Source organism: Patagioenas fasciata, chromosome 11, assembly GCF_037038585.1.
Source record: "Patagioenas fasciata isolate bPatFas1 chromosome 11, bPatFas1.hap1, whole genome shotgun sequence".
Lineage (NCBI taxonomy): Eukaryota > Metazoa > Chordata > Aves > Columbiformes > Columbidae > Patagioenas > Patagioenas fasciata.
The window spans coordinates 3,420,406-3,433,680 of NC_092530.1; the positions used below are offsets into that span (position 1 = coordinate 3,420,406).

At 51.9% G+C, this 13,275-nt stretch overlaps 1 pseudogene; it reads right to left on the reverse strand.

The window, feature by feature from the left end:
- Positions 1-5,267: 5,267 nt before the first annotated feature.
- LOC136106402 (olfactory receptor 14C36-like) lies at positions 5,268-6,228 on the reverse strand (annotated as a pseudogene).
- Positions 6,229-13,275: the final 7,047 nt, after the last annotated feature.

The following is a 13,275-nucleotide window of genomic DNA, read 5'->3' on the forward strand; positions in this document are numbered from 1 at the left end:
ATGGGGCTTCACCATCTCTGGTTGCACACCCTTAGGAGCCAAGAGGGTTTGACTCCACCAGTCAATTTCCACTTCACTTTCCCTAATGCTCCTTAGTCTCTCCACCTCTTCCTTGAGCTCTGCCACTAGGCACAGTAAGTCATTGACCTGCTCGCATCGTACACAGGTGCCTCCCACACCATCCTCTGTTACCAATGCCAGGCACAGACACTCTGCACAGCCAGAAACCTGGGTGGCTGCATCCTTCTTGGAGGGTAGTGTCTGTGTAGACACCTCCTGTGTAGACACACTCTTTGTATCAGCAGCAGCAACAGCTTTCCTTTTTCTAGAAACCATTACTGCCTTTATTTAAAAACAAACAAACAAACAAAAAAGACCACCCAAACGAAATGAAACCCCCAACAAACTCACCTAAAAGAGCTGGTTGTGTCCAGCCTACCTGCACTGCCACGCCCCAGTCTGTGTCACCAGCAACAGGTGAGAGGTCTAACAGCAAGGGGGAACAGAACCTCTGCACCCCACTGCACGAGCTACCACCGTCGTTGCTGCGGCAGAGCGTGGGTAGCACCCTCCTGCCTCACAGGCTGGCTCACCTCCCAGCACCTGGTGGGCAGCGACCATCTTATGTCATCTTCTGTGACATAACACAGAGCACGAGAAATCACCCAGAAGGAGCAGGAGATCAGTCCATCTCCTTTTGTTTCAAGGAACAGAGCATGAGAGTGGAGACACATCAGTCAATGTATGGAAATACCAGGGTGAGAGCAAGGGGAGGAAGCGAGATGGGTGTCTACAGCCTGCAGTGGGACAGTGTAGGACAACCTGTGGTGGAGATGGCAAAGGGCACTGGCAAGGCTGGATGTCACCAAGAGAAACAAGTCTTTGTCCCCTTGGCTATGGCCATCGCCTCTGCCACCAAGGCCTGTGAGGAGACATGTTGTCCTCAGGCACTGGGGCACCTCATGGCCTCCTTGCACACCCCCAGGAAGGCTGGGAACTGTCACACCATTGTCCTTCACTCAGCACCACACAGCCCACATCCCCCTGGCCCAGGAAGAGCCCTGAGCAATGTGTGAGGGACAGGATCTGCCTTCCCAGGGGCTGGGGGTCAGGCCTTGGCCTCTCTGCTTCACCCAACAAAACCAGGGTTTTCTCAGCACCTCAGCTGCCTGCACATTTCCCTTTGTTTATCTGCCATCATGGCCTCCAATTCTCTGCTCTAATGAGTCCCTGGGGAGGCTCTGCTGGTACTTGCCCTCAGTGGAACTCATTAATACTTCAAGGTACTTAGTACTTTTTTCTTCTGACTTTGTCTCTTTGTGTAATTTCCTTTTAGCCTTGTACAGTTAATTAAAGAGTTTTCCTAGTCTAGTTACAGAGAATGATTTCAAAAGCCTTCTAATAAAATTATTTTTCTTTTCTAGTAAAGTGTATAGTTTATTATTTTTCAGTGTGGAGAAGAGGTGATTGCAGCATTGATGCAGATCTAGGGTCTCTCCTATGTTCTAGTCTTCTCCTGCAGCCTCACCTGGAGCACTGTTTGCAGGGCTGGGTGCCACAGTATTAAAAAGATATTACGTGCTAGAGAATGTCCAGAAGAGGCTGTGAACTTATTGCAGGGTTTGGAGGGGAACCTGTATGAGAAGTGGCTGAAGTCACTTCTTTTTTTCAGCCTGGAGAAAACTGAGAGTTGAGCTCATCATGGTCTACAGCTTCCTCACAAGGGGAGGAGGAAGGGCAGGCTTTGAACTCTTGTCTTTAGTGACCAGTGACAGGACCCGAGGGAATGGCAGAAGGTGATCTGGGAGAGGTTTAGGTTGGACATGAGGAAAAGGTTCTTCACCCAGAGGGTGCTGGACACTGAACAGGCTCCCCAGGGAGGTGTCACGGCCCCAACCTGACAGTGATCAAGAAGAGACTGAGAAACACCCTCAGACACACAGTGTGAACTGTGGGGTGTTCTGTGCAGGGACAGGAGTTGGACTTGAGGAGGGTGGTCAGCAGAATTGCTACTTTGGCCTTCTGAAAGGCAGACTTTGATCTGTTCAGAAGGCTCATTGGCAGAGTCCCTTGGGAGGCAGTTGTGACGGACAAAGGAGTCCAGGAAGGCTGGTCACTCTTCAGTGACGATTGAATGGTGATCTCAGAGGCACAGGAGCAGCTGTCCCTGTGTGCCAGAAGGCGAGTCAGCGGGGAAGAAGGCCAGTCTGGTTGAACAGATTGCTGTGGCTGGAACTCATAAACAAAAGGAGAATATATATAACCTTTGGAAGGAGGGGCAGGAGAGTCAAGAGGACTACAATGATGCTTTGGCCAGGCCCAAAGAGTTGTGGAGAATGGAGCCAAATCCAGTTGGTGGCCGGTCACGAGTGGTGTTCCCCACGGCTCAGTATTGAGGCCAGTACTGTTTAATCTCTTTATCGATGATCTGGATGAGGGGATTGAGTGCACCCTCAGTAAGTTTGCAGATGACACCAAGTTGGGTGGGAGTGTTGATCTGCTGGAGGGTAGGAGGGCTCTACAGAGGGATCTGGATCAGCTGGATTGATGGGCTGAGACCAGTTGTCTGAGGTATAACAAGGCCAAGTGTCGCATCCTGCACTTGGGTCACAATAACTCCAGTCAGCACTACGGGCTCAGGGAAGAGTGAACAAAAAGGCCACCAACATTCTGGCTTGTGTCAGGAATAGTATGGTCAGCAAGATGAATGAAGTGATTATGCCATTACAGTGGCCACTGGTGAGGCCCCACCTTGAATTCTGGGATCAGTTTTAGGCCCCTCCTGACAAGGCAGACCTGGAGGTGCTAGAGAGAGATCAGAGGGTGACAAGGCTGGTGAGGGTCTGCAGCAGAAGTCTTATGAGGAGCAGCTGAGGGACCTTGAGGGATTCAGTCTGGAGAAAAGGAGGCTGAGGAGAGACTTCTTCACTCTCTACAACTGCCTGAAAGGAGGTTGCACCATGGAGGGTGTTGGTCTCTTCTCCCAAGTACCAAGTGACAGGACAAGAGGAAATGGCTTCAAGTTCCACCAGCTTCAAGTTCCACCAGCTCCTGTCTGTCCCTTCCCGCACCAAAAGTTTTCTCTATATTTCAACCTTCCAGGTGAGTTTCTGGGACACAGCAAATGCTGTCCAGGTCCTCTGGGCCTGTTCAGAAGAGAGCAGCAGGCTGATATGTCAATGGGCTCTCTGTGCACTTCAAAGTCTTCCTGACCATTTTGCTCAATGTCCCACTTGTACCCAACCTTTCTGGTCCTTAAGCTGTGGATGAGGGGATTGAGCAGGGATGTGGGGAAGGTGCAGAAAAAGGGCTTTGTCAACCTGTCTCGGGAGGGCTGTTCTGGGCATCCCACAGTCAAGGATGAGGGTGCTGTAGAAAACAGTGGCACTGGTGAGGTGAGAGGAGCTGGTGGAAAAGGCCTTGTGCCTGTCTACACTGGGGCAGAGAGCAGTGATGCATTCATGGGATGCCCATGTGAACAGGGAGGGGACAAATGGATCTAAAATACAAACACAAAACTGTATCTGGGGCAAAAATGAAGTGATGACTGTAGGGGATGGAAATCCCCATAGCCGAGGTGCAGCTGCCTTCTGAAGACAGACCGTCCAGCCTGTGGCTTTTGCAAAATGAGGGTGTCTTAGGACCCAGCACTGGTCATGGGATGTATGAGCCAGAAAACAAATGAACAAACAACACACCACCCCAACGTTCAGCACATGCAAGAGTTGCAGGAAATTGTAGTGACAGTGCTGCAAGCAGAGATGGTGCCATCGTCAGTCACAAAGCTGGGCAGCAGCTGGGTCTGGGTTGTGGAGCTGATGCAGGTCTCCAGGGAGGTCACACTGACCTCAGTCCAAGGAAGCACATCCCAGTGCCACATTCAGGTGGCTTCTTTGGGAAGTTACTCTCAACATGAAGTGACCTTGATACACCATCCCACAGGCCTTCATGGCACCCACAGGAAGAGCTGATGGCACATGTGCTCATTGGGGTTCATTTCCCCCCCCACAGGATGTGGTTGCTCACATGTCCCTTCAGTGCACACCTGGACTTTTGACATAGTCATCTGGTGTCCTTCCATGGAGGAAAGAACAAGCTCTCTGAGCTGTAGTGAGAAGACAATGATCAAAATGGTGGCTGCGAGAGGCAACAGCCCCAATCTGGCACCCGGCAGCATGACAGACTGTTTGTATGTCTCTCTTGCACACACCCTGTGTCCTGTTCTTCTCCTGGGACTCCCCATCTCCCACAAAGCCTTTCCCTAGGGAGAGCACACCTGCAGTGGCCTGGCTGCCATTCCTGCACCCTGTCCCCATGCTCCTCACAACCCCTGAGATGGGGGTTTTGCTCGGTAGATCAAGTGGGCTGTGGTGCCCGGGCTGTGGTGACTCTGCGGGGCCATACTGGTCAGGCTGGCAGGCAGCCCCAGCCGATGGTGGTCACTGCCACTGACCACCTCCCACACAAGCTCTGGGGTGGCAATGGAGGGTGCTCAGAGGGACCCTGCCTTATTCACCATATGCATGGGTGCTGGCCACCAACAAACAACACCTGAACAACCAGCCCAAAGTCCCTCAAAAGCCACACTGGAACCGTGATCTCATCATTTTGAGCCTACAGAGAAACAAGCAAAACAATGAGCCTCTTCAGAGTCTGTTCCTTAGGCATGTTCTTTAAAAAAACTCTTGAAGAAAATCTAAACCTTCAGGCACTGTGCTAAGGAGATGCCCTTGCTGATGAAGTTGCTGTTCTGAGACCAGTTCTGTCACAGAAGTGCCCACTGCCTGTCCTGGCCACAGGACTGACACACAGTACGACTGTGACCAAACCTTGGGAGCACTCGGGCCTTTCACCAGCACAAGGGCAGAGAAGGAGAGTGTGGAAGTTCTGGAAAGAGAACAGTTCTGGAAAGAACAAGGCTGGCGCTCCCTGACAGAGCTGCTCTGTTGGAATGGTTTCCTCCATCTTTGCACACAGGCACCTCATATTGAGCTTCACAAAGGTTGCAGAGGAAAGATAACCAGTTCACTGCAGGGTCATTTATTTTGGTTGAATCCACAGAGAGCATGACTTCGTATTTACAAAGTCTGTGACTAAAACTTTAAAGGTGGACAGAGAATTAGAAGTCGGATGAATAACAACATTTCTTTGTGGGCAATATTATCATAGTTAGAAAAGCAAAACCAAACAAGTCTTCCCCCAACTCCAAGCCATCATCCACATCCACAAATTATAAAAAAGACAGGTTGGACCTGTCATGGGATCTGTCATGAGTGATATGCAGAACATGGGAAGATCAATGCCTTTGAAAAGAATCCAGCCATCAGTTTCCTCAAGGCATCCTTGAGCTGCTGGTTCCTCACGCTGTAGATGAGGGGGTTCACTGCTGGAGGCACCACCGAGTACAGAACAGACACCACCAGATCCAGGGAAGTGGAAGAGATGGAGGGGGGTTTTAGGTAGATAAACATGCCAGTGCTGACATAGAGGGAGACAATGGCCAGGTGAGGGAGGCAGGTGGAAAAGGCTTTGTGCCGTCCCTGCTCAGAGGGGATCCTCAGCACGGCCCTGAAGATCTGACATAGGAGAAAAGAACGAAAATAAAACAACCAAATGCTAAACAGACACCAACCGCAATAAGCCAAACATTCCTGAAGTAGGAGTTTGAGCAGGAGAGCTTGAGGATCTGGGGGATTTCACAGAAGAACTGGTCCAGGGCATTGCCCTTGCACAGTGGCAGTGAAAATGTATTGACCGTGTGCAGCAGAGCATAGAGAAACCCAGTGGCCCAGGCAGCTGCTGCCATGTGACACAAGCTCTGCTGCTCAGGAGGGTCCTGTAGTGCAGGGGTTTGCAGATGGCAACGTAGCGGTCGTAGGACATGATGGTGAGAAGATAAAATTCTGCTGAAATGAAAATGAAAAACAGAAAAACTTGGGCAGCACATCCCGAGTAGGAAATTGCCCTGGTGTCCCACAGGGAATTGACCACAGACTTAGGGACAGTGGTGGAGATGAAGCCCAGGTCGAGGAGAGAGAGGTTGAGCAGGAAGAAGTACATGGGGGTGTGGAGGTGCTGGTCCCAGGCTATGGTGGTGATGATGAGGCCGTTGCCCAGGAGGGCAGCCAGGTAGATGCCCAGGAAGAGCCAGAAGTGCAAGAGCTGCAGTTCCGGTGTGTCTGTGAACGCCAGGAGGAGGAACTGGGTGATGGAGCTGCTGTTTGACATTCACTGACTGTGGGCATGAGGACCTGTGCAAGGGGGAAAAGACAGTGACACGTTAGGGGAGACTTCTCTGAGGAAAATAAACATGCTGTTTTTCACGGAAAACACCCTCCCTGATGGAGGGATGTTTCAGTTCATTCTTTTTCTACCAACTGAAAAAAATAGTTCATTGCAGTTTAAAATGCAGCTTGGGCATCTAGATTCCATGAACACACGTCTGGGGCAAGACGCCCTGAGTTGGTGTCAGACCAAAAACTGACCCACACTCCCACCCCAATCCCAGAGAGCAAGAGCACCAGGGATAGGTGGAGAAACAGGGAAGGACACTGCAGTGCTCCTGAGATATAAAGCAAGGACAGAAAGGCAGACAGGCATGCTGTGGAACTTTCTCCTTACCTGGCTGTGCTGCTGCCACTCACATAGTGACACTGTAGAGCAAGTACTTTTAGCACCTTTTGTGTACCATGTTCCAGGAACCCTTCACCTGGAGGTCCAGCTGCTGAGGTGGAGACTCATGACCTGGACCCCATGGCTTTGGGGCAGAGATTCTGCTGGGGAGGAGAGGAGACCAGGGGGTTGCACTGGGAAATGTGTCTGCACTGCAGGGGATGGCAGGAGGGGTCCTAAATCCCCTCCCCAGCATTTCTGGTCCATCTCCCTCTCCCTGTCCATGTCTGTTCTGCCTGCAGCTGTGTCTCTGTCCCTGGGTCTGCTCCCTGTCAGTGTCACAGACCCCGTCCCACCCGCTGTGTGCTCAGCTCTGTCCTGCTCACACCTCCTGGCACTGCCCAGGGGCAGCTCTGTGTGTGCAGGGGCTCAGGAGCAGCTCAGACAAGTCCTAACGAGAACTGGGGTCTCAGTGTCTTCTCCAAAGCAGAGAAATAAATCCCCATCTCCCACTGAACACCCAGCCAACCAAGAGTGGAAAACTGAAAGCACAGACTCCTTCCCTTGCCGCTGTTGCTGTCTCGATGTTGTTGTTCAGAAGGACCCTCTGCGATTTCTGTGGGGGTGATCTGGAGCTCTGAGCAGCCCTGACCCACACAGCACACTTCAACCCCACAAGCTCCCTGCCTGCCCTGCCGGGGGTCGCTCCTTCCACCCACAGCTGCTGACATGGGATCTCCGCGGGCAGGCTGAGCACTGACCCTGGCAGGCGGCAGAGTCCCTGCCCCGGCACAGCCTTGGGGTGCAGGGACCCTGCTCTGCAGGACAGCCCTGGGCACCCCTGGGTGCTCACCCGGCTTCACAGCTGTTCAGCATTGCCTGACAGGAGCCCCCTCCTTACAGATCCCACCAGCTGTGCCTGTGCCAGTTTTAGGAGATGCCTCCAGGAGCTACAGCTGCATTGCCCTGCACCCAGACACTTACCATGGCAAGGGCTGCAAAGGTTTCTCCTCCAGTGAGCTCTCAGTCATCCTCCCAGTCCTGACCACCTTTAATCTCTCTCTGCCTTGCTCGTCTCCCTGAGATCCCCAGGCAGAGGCCTCAGCCCTGCTGCGTGTGCAGAGGAGCTGCTCCTGGGCAGAGCTGTCTCTCTGCAGCGCTGCCGCTTGCCAGGAGCTCCCTCTATCGCAGGAGCCCAGCCCAGCTCAGCAGCACAGGAGCAGCCCAAGGCGCTTTAATGACCCCTCTGGTGGGTTTGGTGCTGAGTCCCTGAACATCAGACCCTGAGGGGAAGTTGAAGAAACCTCTCAAGAAGTCAAAGTCAGATTCAAACTCCAAAGTTTCTTGTACTGTTAATGGGTCCCACTGAGGAAACCTACTGAGAAACAATATCCAGGTTCGGTTAGAGAAGAAAACTGGAGATCAGAAAAGCAAAGTAAAGATGGCTCTGATGATCAGTAAACCTGGATGTGTTTCATTAACGAAAGGGCCAAGCCCTGACCCCCAGCCCTGGGAAGTCAGATCCTGTCCCTCCCACGTTGCCCAGGGCCCTTCCTGGGACAGTGTGATGTGGGGCTGTGCAAGGCCAAGGGCAGGACTCTGGTCCCACACCTCCCAGGGTCCTGGCTGGGGACAAGGAGGCCATGAGGCCCCTGTGCTGGAAGGACAAGGTGTCTCCTCACAGGCATCAGAGGTGCAGACAACAGCCATAGCCAAGGGGAGAAGGAGCTCATGTCTGCTGGGGCTTTCAGCCTCTTTACATCCCTTGATCATCTCCACCACAGCCTGTCCTGTGCTGTGGCATCCCCTGCACCTCTTTCCCTGCAGGCTGCAGACATCCCCCCTGCTGCCCCACCTTGCTCTTGTCTGAGCATCTTCCTTCCTTTGCTGAGATCTCTGCATCCTCCCCAGCTGTTCCTTGAAGCACAAAGCCTTGGGCTGATGCAGACTCCCTCTGCTGACCTGCTCCACCACAGCACTGCCCTTCCAGTCACATCCCTTGCTGTTCATGTCCAGCCTGGACCTCCCCAGCTGCACTTTGGGCCATTATTTCTTTCTCGTGCTCTTTCTCACTATAAAGAAAACCTCCACCACCTCTGAAACCACCCTTCAAGCACTCTCAGGCTACTCCTGCACTGCTGCAGCCTCCCCAGCGCTGCTGGGCCCAAGCAGCCCAGGTCCCTCAGCATCCCACACCATGTGCACAAGGTGCTGAACCTGCCTTGGCAGAGCCCTGCACTCTCCAGTTCCTCCCTGCTTCTCCAAACTGGGAAGCCGCACACTGGCACACCCCCGTGTGTGTGGGGTCACACCAGTGCTGAACCGAATGGGATGAGAACTCCAGGTGTCTGGGTCCCCACGCTCCTCCTCATGCAGCCCCGTGTGCAGCTGCCTTGTTCATGGTGAGCGTGCACCACGGGCTGGTGTGGGGACCTTGGAGTGCCCAGGCCCTTCTCCTCAGGGTCACTGCTCAGCGTGTTGAGTCCTGCTCTGTCCTGATGGACGGGGTTATTGTCCCACCCTGATACATCACAGTTTATTTTTCCTTGTACAAAGGAATAGTTTTCTGTTGGGCATATCATAGATTTTCTCAAGGTCTGGACTGGCCCTGGACTGAAGCTCCATTTGCTCAGCTTTTAATGTTTGTACACAGGTGGTTTATCCTGATAAGGGTGTCTCTCACAGCTTAACAGCATGAGGAGTTACAGGACACTACCAATACCACCTCCTAGAGAAACTCTGGGGGCTTGGGTGTCTGGTGTTCATAATGGCAGCGGTCTGGAGTCAAAGGGATAGTTTCCCTTCATGTGGGAGAGCAGGAGAAATGTGTGGAGCTCTGCCTGGGGACAGACAACGTCAGCTGAAGGTTGAGGAGTCAGCCTGAGAGGGCAGAACAACATGGGCAGGGTTGTGGCTATTGGACATCAAATACAGGCTCACTGATCAGGAAGAGGAATTAGATGAGGCCTCCTTCAGACAAATTAAAGAAGCCTCATGTTTCCAGGGCTGTGTCCTCATGGCTGACCTAAGATATCCCAATATCTGCAAGGTACCAGCCATCCAGGAGGGGCTGGAGCTCATTGACAACATCTTCCTGACACGGGTGACTGAGGAGTCAGTGTGGTGAGGTGCCCTGTGGGACTTCACACTTACAAACCACAAAGACTTGGTCAGGATGGAACAGTCAGGGATGGGAAAGTGGAGCTGAGGCTCCTGGGAGATGATCACAAGGCCAAGAGCAGGATTTCTGCAGAGCAAGCTTTGGCCTGCTGAGGGACCTGCTTGGGTCCTATGGGATATGACCTTGGTGTCTGCAGTGCTTTTCTCTCACATCTCCTCCCTCCTCTCTCCCACCTGCTGTTGTGCAGCGGTTTTTACCCTTTCTCAAATACAATATCCCAGAGGTGCTGCCAGCATCACTGACTGGCTCAGATTTGGCAGGAGTGGGTCCATCTTGGAGCAGCTGAAATCCTCTCTGTCTGACTTTGGTCAAACTCCTGTTGCCTTCTCAGAGAGGTGACAACTGTAGCACACCCACACTCACCCCCAGTTCCAAGACTTTGCCATGTAAATCCAGTTAGATGTTACAAACTACTTGATTATGGAGAAGAAATGGAAAAGATCTTCTGTCAGCAACATTAGGGTGTCTCCAGTCAATGAGCAGGTTCCTATGGGTAACTGTAATTGCCTGATATTCACTGGTCAGGCAAAGCTGCAGGTGCCAACAGTCCAAAGAATCTTGGGACAACTTATTAACATGCCTGCCTGGTGGGCAAAAAGGGTGATGTTCACCTGGATCTGGTACTGAATGAAGAAGGAAAAGCTGGTGAGGCATGTGAACATCAGTGTCCACCTTGGTTGTTGTGACCAGGAAATAGTGGGGTCCCAGGCACCAGAGGGGAGGGAGGAAGGACAGCAGCAGAGCACAGGCTGGTGGGCTCCAGAGAAGGCTTTGACATACTGGGGGATGGCAGACGAGTTGGTTACATGGAAGAAGGCCTGAAAGGTGAAGAAGCTCAGGAAACCTGAGCAGCCTTACAGGACAGCCTGCTCCAAGCACAAGAATGATTTCTCTGAGAACCCATGAAAAGAAGCATTTATCTTGTGAGGCTGCTCATCTGAACTGATGGATCTCCAGGACAAAAAGACACCACTCAGGAGGTGAAAGCAGGGGAAGCTGCAGAGGAGGAATTTAGAAACCTTGTCCATCGATGTAAAGATGATGCCAAAGCTGATCTGGACTTCATAGCTGCAGGGGAGAATTAAGGCAGCAAGATGAGCTTACACAGTTTCCTTAAAATAAGAAACCGGGCATATGTGGGCCTCCTGCTGAACTTTGCAAGAGTAGAATCAGACAGGACTGAGGTTCTTCATGGCTTATTTGCCCCCATCTTCACCAGTAATGTCTCCTGGGAGCTCATTCCTAAACTCAGGAGTCTGGAGAACACCCAGCAATGGATGGGACTCAAGTCAGGTGTGACCTGAGCAAACTCAGACACTCAGACACCATTACAGAAAATGAAAACTGAGAAGAGAAGGAAAAAGAAGACATTTGGCTTTATTGCTATTTATTATGGAAATGCTCTCTGTTTGACTATTCCTGAAATCTCCCTAATCATCCACACCAGACTTGAAGCCTTTAGGAAAAAGACTCACAGAGCCTTGTCTTGTAAGAGCATTTTCGATGTTAATGAGCCCTCTGCTGCCATGATCCTGAACTGCAGCTACTGAAACAATGAACAAACCTCTAAGGAAGTGAAAGGCAGAAGCAAACCCCAGGTTTCTGAGGGTGTGGGACCCCATGAAGGGCCATCACTGAAGGAAACAACCAGTGCAGGTCCCTGTCCCTGGAGGCTGGTGAAGGAAAGACTTGGAGACACTGGTTACAGGTGGTGAGGGCCATGTGGAGGTGGCTCTGATGCCGTGTCAGCCCTTGATGCTTGTTCATCACCAGAATGGCTGAGCCCTGACCCCTGGGACCTGGTAGATTTTTCTCCAATGTTTTTCAAAGCTTTTCCTGTGGTCAGTGTGTTTTGTGCTTTGGGGATGGGTTTTATGTCAAGTGCTGTTGCTTTAACTGCAAGGCTGTGGTTTTCTGTGGAGCTGCAAATGCCTGTGAGTTCCTCACAACTCATCCAGCTTCTTTCATACAGCTGGCAATGGTCACCAATCACCTCAAGGTCCCAGTCCCACACTTGCTTGAATCCTCTATTTGGATCCACACCCCATCGCTCCAGGAGGTTCATGCATCCACCAGGTTCATGGATGATTCCTGAGGACCATCCAAGTGTGGGCAGTGTAAGAGAGGAGCAGAGCAGGGTCAGCTCATGGGCCATGACTGAGCACAAACACCCCAGCAGCAACCATTCCCCATCTCCCAGGCACAGCCATGCCCCCAGGATGGAAATGTCACTGCCATACATGATTAGCCCAAGAGAGGCCTTTCTTCCTTCCATATTCCCAGGAAAATCTTCCTCCTGTTCCTCCTCCACCTGCAGACATCAACTGCTTTCCATTTCTGGGTTCAGACATGGCTGGAAGGGTTCACTAAAGCCATCAGCCATCTCATTGCTTCTTGAAGGATAGTTCTTGCCTTTTAACATGATTATCCACAGAAAGCCACCAGCTTTGCATCTCAGGAACTGGGATGCCAGAGTTCAAGGGCAGGATCCCAGATGGGATGCATCCGCGGGTGCTGAGGGAGCTGGCTGAAGTCATTACTAGACCGCTATCCATCATTTTTGCCAAGTCTTGGGAAACGGGAGAGGTGCCCGAGGATTGGAGGAAAGCAAATGTCACTCCACTCTTCAAAAAGGGCAAGAAGGAGGACCCGGGTAATTATAGACCGGTCAGCCTCACCTCTGTCCCTGGGAAAGTAATGGAACAGCTTATCCTTGGTGCCATCTCAAGGCACATCAGGGATAAGAGGGTCATTAGGGGCAGTCAGCATGGCTTTACCAAGGGTAAGTCATGCTTGACCAACTTCATAGCCTTTTATGAGAATGTAACAAGGTGGATGGATGATGGCAGAGCGGTGGATGTGGTCTACCTTGACTTCAGTAAAGCCTTTGACACAGTCCCTCACAGCATCCTCACAGCTAAATTGACGAGGTGTGGTCTAGACAATAGAGTAGTGAGGTGGGTTGCAAACTGGCTTAAAGAGAGAAGCCAGAGAGTGGTGGTCAATGGTGCGGAGTCCAGTTGGAGGCCAGTATCTAGTGGAGTGCCTCAGGGGTCAGTACTGGGGCTAATATTATTCAATATATTCATTAATGATTTAGACGAGGGAATTGAGTGTACTATCGGCAAGTTTGCTGATGACACTAAGCTGGGAGGAGTGGCTGACACGCCAGAAGGCTGTGCTGCCATCCAGCGGGACCTGGACAGGCTGGAGAGTTGGGCGGGGGATAACCTGATGGAATTTAACAAGGGAAAGTGTAGAGTCCTGCATCTGGGCAGGAACAATCCCAAGTTCCAGTATAGGTTGGGGCATGACCTATTAGAGAGCAGTGTAGGGGAAAGGTACCTGGGGGTCCTGGTGGACAACAGGATGACCATGAGCCAGCACTGTGCCCTTGTGGCCAGGAAGGCTAATGGCATCCTTGGGTGTATTACAAGGGGGGTGGTCAGTAGATCGAGAGAGGTCCTCCTTCCCCTCTACTC